This window comes from Salmo trutta, chromosome 15 (genome assembly GCF_901001165.1).
Source record: "Salmo trutta chromosome 15, fSalTru1.1, whole genome shotgun sequence".
Taxonomy (NCBI): domain Eukaryota; kingdom Metazoa; phylum Chordata; class Actinopteri; order Salmoniformes; family Salmonidae; genus Salmo; species Salmo trutta.
Window position 1 is genome coordinate 19,654,813 of NC_042971.1, and position 21,108 is coordinate 19,675,920.

The window sequence follows — 21,108 nt, forward strand, 5'->3', positions numbered from 1 at the left end:
ACTGTAGTTTGTAAACAAGAAATTTGTGGAGTGGTTGAAAAACGAGTTTTAATGACTCCAACCTAAGTGTATGTAAACTCCTGACTTGTATATACAGGGAGTGCAGTACAGCCTAGGCCATTTGGATGAGTTATGGGTCTATTCTCTACAGTTTACAAGGTCCAGAAAGGTACATTAACAGGCAACTCTTATGGTGTATTTTGATCACATCATCGCATGAGCTCTCTCCTCCCAGCCATGGGCGTATTCATTATGGAAACCGTTTACCATTTATAACCAAATGGAAGCAAACAGAGCAAAACAAGTGTTTCTATTGGACAAATTCAGGTAGGTCCCTCCCTGTTTCGTTCCATCTGCTTACATTTAAGTAACGTTTTGCCACAGAATTGGTGTAATGAATATGTCCCAGTTATTTTGGCTTCCGTATTTTATATTCAACAAGCAAGAGCAAGCTGTAGTAGTAAATAAAATGCCCAAAATGTTTTTTTTTTTTAAGTTAACATCAAGCAATTGTAGGTCTAGTCTAGCTTTTCCTGGGACTCCAAGAGCTAAAGAGGAATTATTAGGAATAAAACTGCAGTGAAAAGGCCTAGCCTAAAGATCTACCTAATGAATTTACACAATGAAATATATTTTTTTTACAAATCAGATTGATATGAAATTACAGGCAGCCTAGGATAAACATATCGCTTGAAAAAAGAGAACGACTGGTAGACATACAGATAGTCCAGCAATCCACATGAACTGTTGTCCTCCGCATTTGGTAGAAACTCCTCCAACACCGATTTAATCCATTCACTTTTTTGTGCATTGAGGAACCATCTCCTTTTGACTCCAAAATTCCATTGAACTTTTCTTGACTCTTCAGCAGACAGAGACTGCAAGAAACCCTTAAATTCTTGTGAAGATAACTTTTTTTAAGCGAAATGCCCACCCAGTCAGGCTCAGCAAGGAGCGAGAGAGCGAGAGCGACTTTGTTTTTTCTGTCCTTGTTTTTGAAAGAAAAGCAAATTTTATGTCCATTTAAAAATAACATCAAATTAATTCAGAAATACAGTGTAGACATTGTTAATGTTGTAAATGGTTATTGTAGCTGGAAACGGCTGATTTTTAATGGAATATCTACATAGAAGGCCAGCATCCCGGAGTAGCCTCTTCACTGTTGATGTTGAGACTGGTGTTTTGCGGGTACTATTTAAAGAAGCTGCCAGTTGAGAATGTGTGAGGCATCTGTTTCTCAAACTAGACACTCTAATGTACTTGTCCTCTTGCTCAGTTGTGCACCGTGGCCTCCCACTCTTTATATTCTGGTTAGAGCCAGTTTGCTCTGTTCTGTGAAGGCAGTTGTACACAGCGTTGTACGAGATCTTCAGTTTCTTGGCAGTTTCTCTCATGAAATAGCCTTCATTTCTCAGAACAAGAGTAGACTGACAAGTTTCAGAAGAAAGTTCTTTGTTTCTGGCCATTTTGAGCCTGTAATCGAACCCACGAATGCTGATGCTCCACATACTCAACGAGTCTAAAGAAGGACAGTTTTATTGCTTCTTTAATCAGAACAACAGTTTTAAGCTGTGCTAACATAATTACAAAAGGGTTTTCTAATTAATATTTAGCCTTTTAAAATTATAAATTTGGGTTAGCTAACACAATGTGCCATTGTAACACAGGAGTAATGGTTGCTGATAATGGGCCTCTGTACGTCTACGTAGAAATTTCATGAAAAATCTGCCATTTCCAGCTACAATAGTCCTTTATAACATTAACAATGTCTACACTACATTTCTGATCAAGGTGATGTTATTTTAATGGACAAAAAATGTGTAGTGTATGTAATCATAAAGTGTGCATGTTCAAGATAGCATGCATAGATCATCGCAGGTCTGTGGAGAACTTCACAATTGCTGTAATAATCTGTGCAGAATCTCAAACGGCATTGATCACTTGCACCATGTACTTTTAATGTAATCTCAACTGCAATCCAGCTATTTTGGTTTTGCTATTAGATTGATATCAGTGATATCAAAATCTGTTGTTTAAATAAACAGAATATCTGACACTGTATTCCAATTTGAACTGATGTGCTTTAAAATAGTTGAAAGTGCAGTGATCGATATTTACATAAAAACTAACTGTCAGGGTATGCGTGACGGGCTGTAGGAAGTCAGGCACAGGAGAGCAGATAGTTGGTAGCAAAACGGAGCCTTTTATTTGGCAACCCAAAAGCACACGGCACAAACTAACACGAAATACAAATAAGGGTTTAACATAACCCAGCTTAACCAGCCTAATGTGCGCATACATGAACAGATAAACAATACCACACAAAGACAAGGGGAAAACAGAGGGTTAAATACACAACACATAATGAGGGAAATGAGAACCAGGTGTGTGGAAAAATGAGACAAAACAAATGGAAAAATGGATCGGTGATGGCTAGAAGACCGGCGACTTTGACCTCCGAACATCACCCGAACAAGGAGAGGCATCATCTTCGGAAGAAGTCGTGACACTAACCAAAAGTCAGACATTGTTTTCCCATTGGAATTTGGTTGTGCTTTTATATGATTGATTTATGGCTGTCTTTATGAGTGGGTGAATATAGGGTGAATCTCATTGATCAATGTCTAAACCAAATGTTACCAAGTTATCCATGTTGAAATTACATAGGGTGCCCAGTGGGCAAAGTCAATCAATTAAGCCAGGATTGGATTAGTTATTTTGGGGGTTTAGTTGGGTTTTTAGTTTAGTTGTTTTGAGTTCGCTGCATGGGCATAACTGTATGATGTCACACATGTTGTGTAAAATACATCTTAAAGTGTAAGCACATTGAAAGGATTTGAGAGACTGCCTAAATTTGAAGTGGAAAGAGGGGTAGGGGAGAAGCCTTTGTTTTGTGTTTTCTTTCCAATCCTCGGCTATGCCTGCATGTAAAATAGGTAATTATCTCCCCCAGTCAATGTGGCTCCTTTGAAAGGTGTCAGAAATATGCCTACACAAAGTACTTGATGATTTCACTTGGACTTTAATCACTTGGTTTTTAAAGTATTTTGCGGGTATGTAAGACTATTGTTATTTTTCCTTCAAATATTTATTAATTTAACTCCAAAGAGGCATATTTTATGTTGTTATAATTAAATGTAGAGCTCTAAAGATCATAAAAAGTAAGACTGTAGATGAAGAAGTTGTTTTCACCACCGTTCACAACAGATATTCGCTCATCCCGCTCTCGTCTGAAAGATGTGTGTTAATTCAAAAGTGTAGCTGGAGTCTGCGGGACTACTGAGTTATAAAAGTCTGTGTGCTGACCATATCCAAACACTGACCTAAGCCCTTGTTGAGTCACCTTTGCAGGCTGCTCAGCTATTTTCATTGGCTAGTCCTGTAGGCCTATCCTCCACACATATTTTTGAAATATAGCTTGGCTTAATCACTGGTTTGTAGCCTAATTATTTAATTTCTGAAAAATGTGGCTTATCAAATACTTTTATTATGAGGTCCATGTTGCTGTGTGAAGCCTTAGTCAGTCCGATTAAACTTTACTTCTTCCCTGCTTATATGTGTCAAAAGAAAATGGCAGACAGTACACTTTTTGTTTCCACCAACAGATTTGGAATATGCACTGAGTAGCTACACCTACTTTCATGACATATCAAGTCTAAAATCATCTTATATAGTATACTTTGCCACTCCAGCCTTCAGGAATTGGGTTGGAAGTCAGAAAGTGTTTACAACGTTATCAAACAACTTGTCCGTAACAAATTTCCAACAATCCAGTAAAACGTACCTGTCTTAGGCACCCTGCACTCCCTATAGAGCTATATGTTTCCTGCTAGAATAAGACCCTCCCCAATCCACAGTAGCCTAATCTCAGGCTAGCCAACTGGACCCTATCCTTCCAACCAGCCCCTTAGCAGCCATTACTGTACATACAGAGTTTTAGATAGCTAAGAAGTCTCTCTCACATCCCAATACCCACTCCCTTTGCCACCTCTGACCCAATCTCTCCCTTGCACAATGGTTATTTATATTTAACTTTTTTTTTTTTTTTTTCATTTTAGTCATTTAGCAGATGCTTTTATCCAAAGCGACTTACAGTAGCGAATGCATACATTTCATGCATTTAAAAAAATACATATATATTTTTTGTACTGGCCCCCCGTGGGAATTGAACCTACAACCCTGGCATTGCACACACCATGCTCTACCAACTGAGCCACAGGGAAGACTAGGGAAGACTTCTTATGTGAACCTTGTTCTCAGGGTAGCCGTACCGCGAGGGCACGGTTCCCCCAACTGGTGGCCCGTGGGTGATTTTATTTGGACGCCCAAGTTTTCTTTTTTAGATGTTTTGTTTATTGTTGTACATACAAGACTGTTCCAAGGTATTCCCAAGCATAATGGAGAGATATATATGGTGCCCATTCTTTCTTCTTTTGGCTCTATACATCAGAACTTTGGATTTGAAATCAAACAATACATATGTGTTTAAAGTGCAGACTGTCAGCTTTAATAATTTGAGTGCATTTTCATCCATATCGGGTGAGCCATTTAGAAATTACAGCACTTTTTCTACATAGTCCAAAACAAACAGCCAATGCATCCAACAAAGCTTGATGTACTCATTGCATGCTATGAATATGGGACCAAATACTTCACTTTTGACTACTTTAAAATACATAAGGGAATTTGTCCCAATACTTTTTTCTCCCTTAGTCCCCCCATTTTTTGTACAAAAAGTGCTGTAATTTCTAAACGGTTAATGGATGAAAATACCCTCAAACTAAAGCTGAAAGTCTGCAATTTAACTTCATAGTCATTGTTTGAAAATTACATATTGGTTTCCTTACCTTGTAAGCAGTCTATGGACAAGTTATGACAGCAACCCATGCTTTGATTTAGTTTCCCTGGCACCGTAAATCCCATTGAAGTCATGGGATTGACGTTTTTCGCGCATCATGTTAAAAACATCTTAGTGACTTTGATGAGCTTCACAATCAATTTAAGATACTTTTGGATGATTTGGACATGATGTGTGAAAAAATGTATCTGTCTCATGACTTCAATGGGATTAGTGCTACAAATGCTAAAACATTAGCATGTGGAAACAGTGGCAGAAAAAATAAACCAAAGCATGGATTGCTGTCATACCTTGTCCATAGACTGCTTACAGGGTAAGGAAACCAATGTGTCATTTTTGCAATTTGGGTGAACTATGCCTTTAAGAATCAATGTCCCTAAAACGAACTAAATAGTACCACTTAAATCCGACGCTGATCTGCTCACTCACAAACAATAACATCAAAGCTGGGTAACGACGCAAAACAACTTTGAAGGCCTCTCGAACTGGAACACAAAAGTATTGAAAAGCTCGAAATTAGGCAAGAATCAACAGGGTGGAAATAAAAACACTATGAAAAGAAGACATAAAAGGTATGTGGGTATCTGTGTGTGAGTGTGTATGTGGGGGAGTGTGCAGGTGTGTTAGGAGATGAGTGTCCCTGTGTGTTTGAATGAGTCTGATGAGATGAGTGAGTAAGGAAAGTGGGTGGGTATGTCTGAGTCTGTGTGTCTACGATTAAGAGTTGTGTATTAGAGAGTGAGTCTCTAAGACAGAGATAGGAAATATATATATTAAAATAATAAGATAATGTAGTGAATAAAAGCAGTGAAACGTAGAAATACATTTTTTCCTATCATGAAGGAACGGTGCCCAAGCCTACCTACCCTAGACACCCACCTGAGTGGCCTAATGAGCCATGCTTACCCATTTGAAAGACCTAATGCAAGTAAACTAAGTAGCCAAAACAGAAAGCTGAACACGGTCAGAGACCCACTAAAGCAGCACCGCCCTCTCATGATTCTGAGAAGAAAATTCTCAAAACTGCTAAGAGAACTTTGATGACCTCGTACCTCGCCGGTGGGAATTTCGGTGGAGTACCCCACCCAGGTAGTGGCGGTGCTGGCAAAACTGGCTCCAGTAACCCATGCAGGGAGGGTCGCACTCAGACAATCAGAGAGGGGGCAGAATACTGTGGCCCTGGCGGCACAACATAATCACAAAGGTCTGACTGCACAGAGTTGCCGGTGATGATGGTTCTCCACGGGGGACCAGCATGTGTGTGTGTTGGGCGGAATCTGAGCCCCATCAGCCAGAACTAGGCATTAGGTAATCAAATATTGTATGCATCTCACAGTTGTTGCTATGGGGTAATGTTGGGGACTGTAGGTCTAGTTAGAGTTGGAGTTAGTTGGAGCTACAGTATGTTTAGCAGGGCATCTATAATGGCAAAGCTACGTGAATAACGGATATGAATTTATTCTGGTGGTACTGGTAGGATAAGTATATAAAATAGTGGCAAGGATAGTGGTATCTCAAAATATAACCCATCATGGTATTTGGTGAACTGAAAATAGCTATAATTCCAATGGTTTGGCTGTGGCTAAAGTTTTTGCATGGCTAAAGGAGAAGCACTACCATATTTATTGTTTACTGGAAACTCATTCAATATATTCTGACCAAGTGGCCTGGGAAAAAGAGTGGGATTATGAAATCTATTTCTGTCATGGGTTAAGGAATTCAAAAGGAATTATGATCCTATTAAAAAACAAATCTAGCTCAAAGTGCATTCTGTTAAAATAAATCCTCAAGGAAGATGGATTGCATTGAACATGCTACTTGTTTATTAACATATATGGCTCATATCTATGTGGACCGAATAATGACGATCCAAACTTCTTTGAAAATGTATTATAATCTAATTAGTGTCCAAGATACAAATAACTGTATATAATGGTTGGGGACTACAACTGTCATGTCCTGACCAGTAAGGGGTAATTTTGTTATTATAGTATGGTCAGGACGTGGCAGGGGTGTGTTTGATTTATGTGTCTTGGGTTTTTGGTTAATGTTCTATGTTATCTATTTCTATGTTTGAATGTCTATTTCTTGTTCAGGTTTGGTTTGGCCTTCAACTGGAAGCAGCTGTTCTTCGTTGCTTCTAATTGGAGGCCATATTTAAGTAGGGTTTTTTTGTCACTGTGTTTGTGGGTGGTTGTCTCCGTGTATAGTCAGTGTACCTTACAGGACTGTTTTTGTCGTTCTTTTGTTCAGTGTTAATTTTCTTTCAATAAAACAAGAAGATGATTCACATACCCACTGCAGTTTGGTCCCATCACTACAATGACCTGACAGAACTACCCACCAAACGAAGACCAAGCAGCGGGGATTGGAGCACCAGGGAGAGGGTTGGACTTGGAGTGATGAACAATGATTCTGGGAGGACAAACTAAGGGAGCTAGAGGAGACCAGGAGGCAACCCTCAAAAATAAATTTGGGGGGGCACACGGGGAGTTGGGCAGAGTCGGGATGCAGACCTGAGCCAACTCCCCGTGCTTATTACAGGGAGCGACGGATCAAGAAAGCACCGAGCTATGCGGAAATGCGCACTATATTGCCCAGAAGCATTCAAAGGCCGGTGCGATTGGTTAAAGCTCCTCAACATGGCCAGGCTTTATGGAGCACTCAGCCAGGAAGGGTTGTGCAGGCCGTATGCTCCAGACCTCCAGTGCATCTCCAGGGTCCAGTTTACCCTGTTTCTGCTCCTCGCACTAACCCAGTTATGCGGGTTACTAGGCTGGCGCCTCCAAAGCCAGCCCCATGCATCAGGCCTCTAGTGAGCCTGCCCAGTACGTCCTGTTCCTGCTCCTCGCACTAGCCTTGAGGTGCGTGTCACCAGTCTGGTGCCTCCAAAGCCAGCCCCATGCACCAGGCCTTTAGTGCGCTTGTCCAGTCCAGTACGTCCTGTTCCTGCTCCTCGCACTAGCCCTGTGGTGCGCGTCCCTAGTCTGGCGCCTCCAAAGCCAGCCCCACGCACCAGGCCTTTAGTGCGCCTGCCCAGTCCAGTACGTCCTGTTCCTGCTCCTCGCACTAGCCCTGTGGTGAGCGTCCCTAGTCTGGCGTCTCCAAAGCCAGCCCCACGCAGTCCCACAGTCCGGAACCGACAGAGACGTCCCACAGTCCGGAACCGACAGAGACGGCCCGCCAGTCCGGAACCGACAGAGACGGCCCGCCAGTCCGGAACCGACAGAGACGGCCCGCCAGTCCGGAACCGACAGAGACGGCCCGCCAGTCCGGCGCAGCCAGAGACGGCCCGCCAGTCCGGCGCAGCCAGAGACGGCCCGCCAGTCCGGCGCAGCCAGAGACGGCCCGCCAGTCCGGCGCAGCCAGAGACGGCCCGCCAGTCCGGCGCAGCCAGAGACGGCCCGCCAGTCCGGCGCAGCCAGAGACGGCCCGCCAGTCCGGAACCGACAGAGACAGCCCGCCAGTCCGGAGCCTTCAGCGGACAGGTTAGGTTGGGGACTAGGGCCAGAACCAGAGCCACCTCCGTAGGGGGGAGTTTGGGGAAAGGGGGGTGTTTGCACAGGAACCGTCGGTGACGGTGGCCACCCTCCCTTCCTTGCCTCCCTTTAGTTTTGGTTTTTTTGTTGTGGGTTGGGGTCTTTTGGGTTAAGGTGCATTCGGGGTCTGCAGCTTTGGGGGGGGGTACTGTCACGTCCTGACCAGTAAGGGGTCATTTTGTTATTATAGTATGGTCAGGACGTGGCAGGGGTGTGTTTGATTTATGTGTCTTGGGTTTTTGGCTAATGTTCTATGTCTATTTCTACGTTCAGGTTTGGTTTGGCATTCAATTGGAAGCAGCTGTTCTTCGTTGCTTCTAATTGGAGGCCATATTTAAGTAGGGGGTTTTTGTCACTGTGTTTGTAGGTAGTTGTTCCATGTATAGCTGTGTAGCCTTACAGGACTGTTTTTCGTCGTTGTTTGTTATTTTTTTGTTAAGTGTTCACGTTTATCCAAATAAAAAAGGAAGATGAGCACGATACCCGCTTCGCCTTGGTCCACTTTTTCCGACGCACCTGACAACAACAGTTTTAAGTATGTCAATAGACCATAAAGGCAAGCATACTACCAACTAACCCTCTGGTGCTTAATCAAGATAGTCGGATTAATTATTTTCTTGTATCCTTTTCTATTGTGCCAAAAGTGAAAAAGAATATTGATTGAGGATCAAATGCGATCAGATCATCAACTTACATATCCCTCCATATAACTATGACAGACTTTTCATGAGGACAGGGATATTTGGAAATCGAATCAGGGTTTACTGACTGACAGTACTTTCATAACAAAAACAAAATAATTCATAACAGACATTTTCTAGCACAATATGTCACGCCCTGACCTGGGAGAGCCGTTTTATTTATCTATTTTGTTGGATCAGGGCATGGGGTGGGCATTCTATGTGATGTATTTCTTTGTTTTTTGCCGAGTATGGTTCCTAATCAGAGGCAGCTGTCTATCGTTGTCTCTGATTGGGAATAATACTTAGGCAGCCTTTTCCCACCTGTGTTCGTGGGTAGTTGTTTTCTGTTTAGTGATTCTGTACCTGACGGAACTGTTTGGCTTTTCGTTTTTTGTTTCTTTTGTTCGTGTGTTTCATAGTAAATAAAATATGAACACTTACCATGCTGTGCTTTGGTCCACTCCTTCAACTTCAGACGACAGCCATTACACAATACAGGTTTAGCGGACCCACTTATCATATGTGTGCCTTTAGATGCCATTCAGTTACATTTTCATCCTAAAAACTGATACAGTATCGGTCAACTGAGGAAAATACAACAGAAATAGAAAATCTAACATTACACATCAACGGTGTTGATACATTTACTACAAAGCACTGAATAATCTAGACGCAAAACAAAAGGAGTTTGAGTTTCACTTACCTAAAAAAACAGTGCAAATTGGATGGAGAACAAAACCTTCAATATAGAAACACAACCAAACAGAACCCACATAAAATTGTTATAAACGATGGAGAAACCCTTCTCACCAAACAAGATTTTGAATGAGGAACTAAAATATTCCTCCATCCTCACGTGACGATGAGTTTTATGATATTCTTCTCTCCAAAAATTCTGAACTATCTGTGTCTCAAAACAAATATTGTAAAGGCCTATTTTCTCTGGACAAACTATGGTTGGCAATTGATTCCTTTCAGACGGGGAAAATCCCATGGCCTTGATGGCATTCCAATAGAGATATACTCTATATATACAAAAAGTATGTAGACACCCTTTAAAAATAGTGGATTCGGCTATTTCAGCCACACTCTTTGCTGATAGGTATATATGCTGACAGGTATATAGTGCACACAGCCATGCAATCTCCATAGACAAACATTGGCAGTAGAATGGCCTTATTAAAGAGCTCAGTGACGTTCAACGTGGCAGCATCATAGGATGCCACCTTTCCAATGAGTCCGTTTGTCAAAATTCTGCCCTGCTAGAGTTGCCCCGGTCAACTGTAAGTGCTGTTATTGTGAAGTGGAAATGTCTAGGAGCAACAACGGCTCAGTCGCGAAGTGGTAGGCCACACAAGCTCACAGAATGAGTGAGTAGCGCGTCAAAATCATTCATACTTGGTTTCCACACTAATTGGGGGCAGCAGCATAGCCTAGTGGTTAGAGCGTTAGACTAGTAACTGAAAGGTTGCAAGTCCGAATCCCTGAGCTGACAAGGTACAAATCTGTCGTTCTACCCCTGAACAAGGCAGTTCAGGGGTAGTTCACTGTTCCTAGGCTGTCATTGAAAATAAGAATTTGTTCTTAACTGACTTGCCTAGTTAAATAAAGGTTAAAAAAAAACTACTGAGTTCCAAATGGCCTCTGGAAGCAAAGTCAGCACAAGAACTGTTATACCGATTCTCTAGTGATATCGCAGTTTACATACAGTACCAGTCAAAAGTTTGGACACACCTATTCATTCAAGGGTTTTTCTTTATTTTTACCATTTTCTACATTGTAGAATAATACTAAAGACAGGAAAACGATGAAATAACACTTATGGAATCATGTAGTAATCAAATCAAAATATATTTTATTTTTGAGATTCTTCAAAGTAGCCACCTTTTGCCTTGATGACAGCTTTGCACACTCTTGGCATTCTCTCAACGAGCTTCATGAGATAAGTCACCTGGAATGCATTTCAATAAACAGGTGTGCCTTGTTAATTTGTAGAATTTCTTTCCTTCTTAATGCGTTTAAGACAATCAGTTGTGTTGTGACAAGGTACGGGGTGGTATACAGAAGATAGTCCTATTTGGTAACAGACCAAGTCCATATTATGGCAGGAACAGCACACATAAGGAAAGAGAAACGACAGTCCATCATTACTTTAAGACATGAAGGTCAGTCAATACGGAAAACTTTAAGAACTTTTAAAGTTTCTTCAAGTGCAGTCGCAAAAACCATCAAGCGCTATGATGAAACTGGCTCTCATGAGGACTGCCACAGGAAAGGAAGACCCAGAGTTACCTCTGCTGCAGAGGATAATTTCATTCCAGCCTCAGAAATTGCAGCCCAAATAAATGCTTCACAGAGTTCAAGTAACAGACACATCTCAATATCAACTGTTCAAAGTAGACTGCATGAATCAGGCCTTCATGGTCGAATTGCTGCAAAGAAACCACTACTAAAGAACACCAATAAGAAGAAGAGACTTGCTTGGGCCAAGAAACACGAGCAATGGACATTAGACCAATGGAAATCTGTTGTGTGGTCTGATGAGTCCAAATTTGAGATTTTTGGTTACAACCTCCGTGTCTTTGTGAGATGCAGAGTAGGTGAACGGATGACTTCCGCATTTGTTAATTAAATGTAAATCTAAATCCAAACAGGTTTTCCAGCAGGCCACTAAGAGAGGCACATCCAATGTTATTCAGATTAAAACCAACCATTTCCAGTGGATTGACAATAGAACCCTTTTCAAAGTATCCTCCTTTTTCAACAAAGCCACACATAGTTGGTTACAATTCCAATTTCATCATCCAGAAGAGGCTGAACAAATATTACAGCAAATAATATCTAAACCCCAATGTACTGGTAGAGGAAAAGACACATTTTCTTGGGAAGAATTATGAAGACGGTATCATGTTTATGAATCACATTGTAAATAAGGGCGGTAAAACTATGTCACACAAGCAATTAACAAAGGTGTATGGAGATGTATGCTCAGTACAAAAGTATAACCAACTTATCGCAGCTCTGCCACGAAAATAGAAGAAGCAATTACTCAAAAGAGAAAGGAATTCATTCGTTTTTCTGCCTCCAATGATAAACCATGCATGGCTTAAAATGACTAGTATAAATCGTAAAATTGATCAGTTTCACTGAAGATCAAAAGGTTTGAGAACTATGCCACATAAATTTCAAGATAGTTGGGAATGGATTTTTGATGTCCCAATACCATGGCATCGGGTTTATGAACTGATATACAAAACAACAACGAACGCATCAATCCGTTTTTTTCCATGCAAGTCGAGGCACCACACCCTCATAGGGTAATTTCCCTTGATCAAATCCCAATCAACTTTTGATTGTTGAATTTAGACAAAAATATAAGACTTTTGTAATACAAATGTTCTGAAATGTTTTATTAAAATATGCAAATTAGGCGAAATATCATTCAATATTTTTTTATGGACACTGGATAAAGTCAGCCTAAATATTTTGGTTTCCTTTTGTTAAAACACTCCATGATCAGACTTGCGCAAAGCATATTTGGGATAAATACGTTTATCATCTTTCTATCTGTAAAATACTAAAGACAAAATACACCTATTTAGACCCATTCACCATCTCTTCAAAGTAAGTTACTAAATATAGTCCAGTTTGTAACACTATCTATTAAATGGGATTTTAAATTGTGGAATTTAATGTAGTGAGATTTGAAATTATTGATGTACAGTATGTCCATTTTAAAGTGGTCAAATTCATTCAAATATTTGATGGTAGTATGATAAACTATATAAAATATACATTTTAATCAAGTATTTGACCTTTTTATGTTTACTTTTTGAAAATACTAATATTAACGGACCAAAATACCAACAAATCTCAAAATTGATAGTTAGAAGCAAAAATGTCATTCCGCCCCCCCTCCCAAAAAAGAATGGTCTGTTATGGGAAATTCAACAGTCAGCCCTGTGCAGATTCTGCCACAAAGAAACAGAATCAACAGATCATCTCTTTTGGTACTGTCTGATGGCTCGCTTTTGGAGTCAAGTCCAGGAATGGTTGTTCAGATTAGAGTGTACTGTATATGTGAGTGATATTTACTGTAAGTAGCAGTAGAAGACCTATTGTTGTCGGTTGTTTACTCCAATCGAGGGGAGGGGTGGTAGGATCCCTCAATTGATTACCAACATCTGTGGATAAAGGACATGTAAAGGACACAGTAGTTATAAAGGGAAAACAGTGGCCCTGTGAGCAAATAAGTATCACATGGAAGTGCCTCTGTTTCCATGGTTTCTTTACTCTGTACATCAAGGTGATAACCAAGAGGGTAAGCTATATTTTGTACATTTGTATCTCCCCCCCCAAAAAAGTTAAAATGTATTAATGGATCAGTCAGGGTCCATGTTAATGTCCTCATGTGTACTTGACAAAATATTTGAATCTATAAAGAATATGAAATGAAACCATGCTCCTCACACAAGTGTCATGAGTGAACAGTCAGGTCCATAATTATTGGCACCCAATATAAAGACGAGAAAAAAGACTATAAATAGTTATAATGTACTCTTTAAAAAATGAAATTATATTATTTTACACTCATACAATTGCTCAAAGAAAGAGATTGTGTTTCACAAATCATTTTTTTTAAATCACAAAATGAAAGGGGTAAAAATTATTGGAACCCCTGTTTTCAGTACTCTTGCACCCTTCCCTTGTGAGGATAACGACAGTCATTTTCTAAAATGTTTTATGAGATTGGAGAACACGTTGGGAGGGATCTTAGACCATTTCTCAAAACAGAATCTTTCAAGATTCTTGATATCCTTCGTCTGCTCTTATGGACCGCACTCTTCAATTCAAACCACAGGTTTTCAATGGGGCTCAAGTCATGAGACCGAGATTGCAAAATGTTGATTTTTGTGGTCAATTAACCATTTATTTTTGGATTTTGATGTGTGCTTGGGGTTATTGTCTTGCTGGAAGATCCACTTGCAGTGTCAGCCTCTTGTCAGAGGCAACCAATGTAAAATGTCCTGGTACTTAGTAAAGTTAATGTTGCCATTGACCTTAAAAAGGGCCACAGTACAGGTGGAAGCAAAATAGCCCCATAACATCAAAGATTCACCTGCATATTTTACTGTAGGAATATGGTACTTTTCTGCATGTGTGACCCTTTTCAGGAAGCTGGGCATATGTCGCACGTCCCGACATCACAGGAGAGGCATTTGAACACATTTTTTTAGAATGAAAAATGTATGCATTTTTTGGTAGAAATACCTTCTGGAACATGTGCACTTTCACGTGCCTTAATAAAAAACATGTATGCCATCTGTAAATACAAATAACATTTCACATGATTCATCAATTGTGACAAGTGTGTCTGGTAGGGGTTTGCCGATAATCATATCCATAAATTGACAGTTGATAGTCAGATCGTGTTTTAATATGTGTTTTAATATGCCTAAATATATTTTGGCAAAATACCTCCCTGCACGTTTTCACTGCAAAAAAGCTGCAAAATAGAAGCAGCACATGGAGGGGTTGGTGGGTGTGTGTGTCTGTGTGTCCTCAATTTCCAGCGGGCAGCCAAGTTTGCTATCACTCAACCAGAATCATAATTTTTCCCTGCCCTTGACCCAGTTGTTAGATATTATGCATGTGATTTATCATAGTAGCAGGCAGCAGCAATCTAAATGATCAGACCGAAAACATGCAAGGAAAAGTGATAGGGTTAAACTATAAAACGAGTGGATGGAGAAATACAGCTTCACTTTATCCTTTCATAGCAGCAGGATCAACATACAGCCCGCCCTTCTCTTTACAGATTGAGTTATTTAGATCACGCACATGACTGACTCAAAGACAGTTCAGTATGGTTTAAAAACTCTGTGACTGACACATGAGAAACATGCTTGCTGGCACCCAATTAGATTTTTTTTGATCACAGATAATTACAAAAAATAATCGGATCCAGAAAATTGCCTATATCTGTTACGATTCTCGTTTTGTCCGACTACTCGGCATACCCCTAGTTACTGGGTAAGCATCATCTAATAACTAAAAAATATTTATACAATATTTTATCTGGACACTTTCTTTTTTTGATATTGTTACTATACAAATATGCAAGTACCCATTTCACTGTACCGTTTATACCTTCTGTATCCTGTGCATGCAATGAATAAACATTGATTTTATTTGATTTAGTGTGTGTTTACCTGAAACGGAATTGTGAAGAACAACATGACCTGCACCAAAATCAGATTAGGATATAGGCTAAGGACAAGATTAAGTGCATTTTTAGCTGGAGTTTTTCCTTATTGTAGGTTACTACTTTCACCACTTTCAGTCTTGAAATCTTTGGTTTACTACACTAACTTACTTACTCACCCTGTTTAGCACATGGCTTCACATGTAAATCCTTAAAGAGATGGGTGAGGCAAATGCTTAAGAGGGTGTGAACAACGCTGAATAGGTGTAGACAAAGAGCAGCTCACAAAGCTGAATTACTTTGCCATTGCTCCTCAACTGCAGTGTAGGATATACCGGTCTTTACTTTTATCCAATGGAAAAAATACAATTTCAAATGTTGCTACATACAATGCCTTCGGAAACTATTCAGACCTTTTGACTTTTTCCATATTTTGTTACAGCCTTATTCAAATGGATTAAATAAAAAAAATCCTCAGAAATCTACACACATTACCCCATAATGACAAAGCGAAAACAGGTTTTTAGAATTTTTTGAAAATGTTACTTTTTTTTACAAAAAAAGACATTATCTACATAAGTATTCAGACCCTTTGCTATGAGACTCTAAATTGAGCTCAGGTGCATCCTGTTTCCATTGATCATCCTTGAGATGTTTCTACAACTTGATTGGAGTCCACCTGTGATAAATTAAATTGATTGGATATGATTTGGAAAGGCACACACCTGTCTATATAAAGTCCCAAAGTTGACAGTGCATGTCAGAGCAAAAACCAAGCCATGAAGTCGAAGGAATTGACCGTAGCGCTCCGAGACAGGATTGTGTCTAGGCACAGATCTGGGGAAGGGTACCAAAACATGTCTGCAGCATTGAAGGTCCACAAGAACATAGTGGCCTCCATCATTCTTAAATGGGAGAAGTTTGCAAGCACCAAGACTCTTCCCAGAGCTGGCCGCCGGAAAAAATGAGCAGTCGGGAGAAGGGCCTTGATCAGGGAGGTGACCAAGAACCTGATGTTCACTCTGAAAGAGCTCCAGCGTTCCATTGTGGAGATGGGAGAACCTTCCAGAAGGACAACCATCTCTGCAAAAATCCACCAATCAGGCATGTATGGTAAAGTGGCCAGACAGAAACCACATGTAACAAAATGTGGAAAAGGTCAAGAGGTCTGACAACTTTCCGAAGGCACTGTATGACCGAATCTAGGCGGCCAAGCCATTTTTTTACGCCAAAACAACCACTGGTGTGTGTGGCCAAAGACGTCTATTTTTATGTCATCTGACTAAAGCACCGCCTGGAGTTTGATAAACGGCATTGGCACTTGAATTGAAGCAGGTGCTATGGTCAGATGACATGAAAATAGAGCTCTTTGACCAAGCACATCAGTGGTGGTTTTGGTGCTTCCACTGGTCATCCGCACATCATCCACTGGTCATCTTCAAATCATTCATGTGTATTGATCACAGCTTTACTAATGCTGTAGAAATCTATTCTAAAGCAGCATCCACACACATCGGATGTAGTGATCATAATGTACGGTCCCCAAGTCCAGAACAGAGTGAACACACATTAGTATATAGATCCATGACTACATGGAACTCTCTTCCACCTCAGGTAACTCAAGCTAGCAGTAAAATCGGATTAAAAAAACACCTCACAGCACAATGCGAAATGTGAAGAGATACACACACACCCACACATTCTTAGTACAACCAAGTGTGGACATCACAGTACAGCACAGTAGAGTAGAGTACAGTATAGTAGAGTTCATTGCACTACAGTAGAATACAGTACAGTTCAGTAGAGTAGTATATGTGACCCACCATCTCTTTTCAGTCTTATGTTCCAAAATTTGAAATTGTGTTTTTTTAAAGAACACTCAGAGCTTCAAAATGGCATATCATACACTGTAGTTGGAGGAAACATGGGGAAGTAATGCTGCTTTAAAAGTTGATAAATGTATTATCCAATTTAGGAGAAAAAGGATTCAAACATTTTGCTCGAACTTTCTCACTTGCTGCACATTAATCCTTGTGAAACCTACAGTATATTTAGAAAAAGGAATACTTTCACCAAATTGGCAAAATTGATTCTCTGAACATTATCTCACCAAGTTACCCCATTAGGCAAACCATTTGTGACCCGTTTCAGGAAACTAAGCGTATGTCGCAAGTCACAACTTCACAGGAGAGCCATTATAACGTTTATTTGTATTTTTTTAAATCCAAATACGTTTGTTGGCAGAAATGCCTTCAGGAACATGTGAACTATCATATGCCTTAATAACAAAATTCTATGCCATATGTAAACACGAATAAAATTGTTAAATTACAAACCTTGTTGGTTAAGCCACAGAAAAAGAAGCAACTTTCCCACTACCCACGATTGGCTGAGATAATGAGTGGGCTCGACATGCCAAGAGAGGAGTTCGGATTGGTCTGCCATATAGAAGACTTCTGTCTATTTGAGCTGGTCAGTCTGTGTTGGTAATCCTGTCGAATACTGCTTTTTTTTATGTATCGTGTATTGGAGCTACATAAGTGTTGCTCTCCACTTTCTGGAGGATCGAGGGGAATTACAGTATGATAGCTAAAGAGATGGAGAAAACACCTGTCTCCAGATTACATCTTCAAACTAAGGGCTACCGTGGCATGGCATCCGTGACAGGGAGACACGTCCATCATGCATGATGATGTTTACGGGTAAGATAGTCTAGTGTTAGCTAGCTACATTTTCAGATATTACACATTTATAATTTTGACAGAAAGTGTTTTAATTTCACGCTAAATGGTACGGTTAGCTAGCTAGCTAACGTTAGCTGGCTGGCTCCCTAGCTAACATTAAGTGTATGACATTATTATTCGTATCCCAGAACCGTTTGTTTTGCTAGTTAGAGCCTAATGTTAGCTAGCTAACATTGAACCTGGTTGATTAGCTCCCAGCAGATTCATGCAGGGTAGTAACAACATGATTTGGCACTATGTTCATTGTTGTTTAACTAGCTAACATTAGCTGGTTGGCTCGTTAGCTAATGTTACGTGACGTGTGATCTTACACGTTGTTTACCTAGCTAGGTTCATTGATTACATAGCTAGCCAGCTACATGTCTTAAGCTAAAGTATACAACACCCGTTGAATATGGCCAGTGTCTGCAAAAAAGTGTAATGCAATTATTGCCAGCAGAGCTGATTAGGCTGTTTTCATGTTATCCAGAGGTAAACAAATCATTAGCCAGAGCGTCAAGTGTGCGCTTTGAGAGTGAAACGAGATGGGTTGGGCTAAAGCTTAAGGTGGTGTGAACGATGCTGAATGGGTGTAGACAAAGAAGAGCTCTTCACTAGATACCAAAACATTCAAAGCCCATTTTCTCAAAAGTGAGTTTACAAGTTTGTCAACTTTCAAAGCAGAATGACTTTCCCATTGTTCCTCAAAAATGCAGTGTATGATATACCATTTTGTAGCTCTAAGTCTACTTTTATCCAATGTAAAATACACAATTTCACATTTTGCTACATAAGACCGAATCTAGGTGGTGAGTCGCATTTACAGTGTCGTGTCTTTACTATGGATTAAATGATATGACATGCCATTTTATCAAATCAATTCTCTGTAATTAATATCTGACTAAACTAATCATGTAAATGTAATTAACTAGGAAGTCGGGGCACCACAGAAGAATGTTTATAGAGCTGTTGTCTTCCGAATAAACTCTTAAAGATCTGGTAATCTTTTATATCAATAGCAGTCAAATATTAATCGTCACATTATTCAGTCTCATCTGAATGTTGTAAAATTCTTGGTTATCTTCACACACCCAAGTTGAATCAGCAATACAGAATTTGCTTTAATTATTAATTTACTTAATACCAAAATAATCACACAGAATTACATATACACAGGATGGATCATACATTGATGACTAATTATGTCATAAAAGAAAATGTCCCTAGCGGACAAAACCGATATGACGGCTGGTTACAGAAAAAAAAGGGGGTTGGGTTTGAATGAAAGAGCGGGAAGATGAACAAAAGGAAAAAAAGGATTGGGTCTCTATCAGACCTTATTGTAAATACAGAATCGTATACATCCTAATAACCGCCCATTCGGAAAAGGAAAATGCAAGAAATATATTTACTCTCAGTTGCACTTCGATAGATTGGTCAAAGATGCAAGACTAGTTTGCCAAGCAGAGATCGCCCTTGTCCTTTGAAGAATATTTCTGGTCTTCGTGTGGCAGAGCGGATACATTGTATAACTCAACGTCTAGGATGTATCACTTCTTTAGTGAATAAGAGTTCAAAGTTCATACCAAGTTGCCATACTCAGGTCGTGTTGTATTCTGGCTAGTGTGGTCGAAATTCGTCCTTCCACTGTGACGATCGTCACCTCCACATTGAAATTAGCCCTTTTAAACGTATGGACACCAGTTCTCATGTCACCGGGAACACAAGTTAATTTCGTTAGGTTGTAGTTGATATTAGCCCTAGTTGATATTAGCCCTTTTAAACATATTGCTATCAGTCCTCACGTCATCGGGAAGACAGGTTGATTTTCGTCAACGGGCTTTAGTAGTGGGGGAGAGAAGGGCGTGTTTCATAGTTCTCAACCAATGTCTATTCACTTGGGCGTGGCCACTGAGCGAGCATAGTTTACTTATGAAAACAATTCTCTCATTTAGAAGCTAAAATTACATTTAATCTTGTCATAAATAGTTTCATATTTAAACATTTATATTGCACAACCATTCCATGTGAATCTGATAACTAGAATGTGTAGACTTTCCAAGATACATTTTATGTCGTCCTATCATCAGATATAATGTCCTAGACATCAACTGATCTGACATCATATTCTTTAAGTACCAACGGACACTTTCAACTGGTTGGATTACAGAAAGATTGTTATTTTCCCCAACCTTTTGATGTTACCATACTATGTTAACAAAGGGCTTTCCTTTGTCCATTCTGTAGAGTGGAGAGAAAAAGGGGGAAAGGTGTTTATGGGGGGTCATACACTTCACCGAGCTGGCCTTTCTAATTGACCTGGCCCGGGTATTCTGGAAGGATATTGACCTCATCCCGTCAGTAGAGGATGCCTGGTTACTCTTTAAAAGTGCTTTCCTCACCATCTTAAAAAAATAAGCATGCCCCATTCAAAAAATGTAGAACTAAGAACAGATATAGCCCTTGGTTCACCCTGTCCTTGACCAGCACAAAAACATTCTGTGGCATTTTGCATTAGCATCGAATAGCCCCAGCGACTTTCAGGGAAGTCAGGAACCAATATACACAGTCAGTTAGGAAAGCTAAGACTAGCTTTTTCAAACAGAAATTTGCGTCCTGTAGCACTAATTCCAAAAAGTTTTGGGACACTGTAAAGTCCATGGAGAATAAGAGCACCTCCTCCCAGCTGCCCACTGCACTGAGGCTAGGAAACACTGTCACCAAAGATAAATCTACGATAATCAATCATTTCGATAAGCATTTTTCTACGGCTGGCCATGCTTTCCACCTGGCTACCCCTACCCCGGTCAACAGCTCTGCACCCCCTGCAGAAACTTGCCCAAGCCCCCCCCCCCCCGCCGCTACTCCTTCACCCAAATTCAGACAGCTGATGTTCTGAAAGAGCTGCAAAATCTGGATCCCTACAAATCAGCTGGGCTAGACAAACTGGACCCTCTCTTTCTAAAATGATCTGCCGAAATTGTTGCAACCGATATTATTAGCCGGTTCAACCTCTCTTTCATATCTCTTGAGATCCCCAAAGATTGGAAAGCTGCCGCGTTCATCCCCCTCTTCAAAGGGGGAGACACTCTAGACCCAA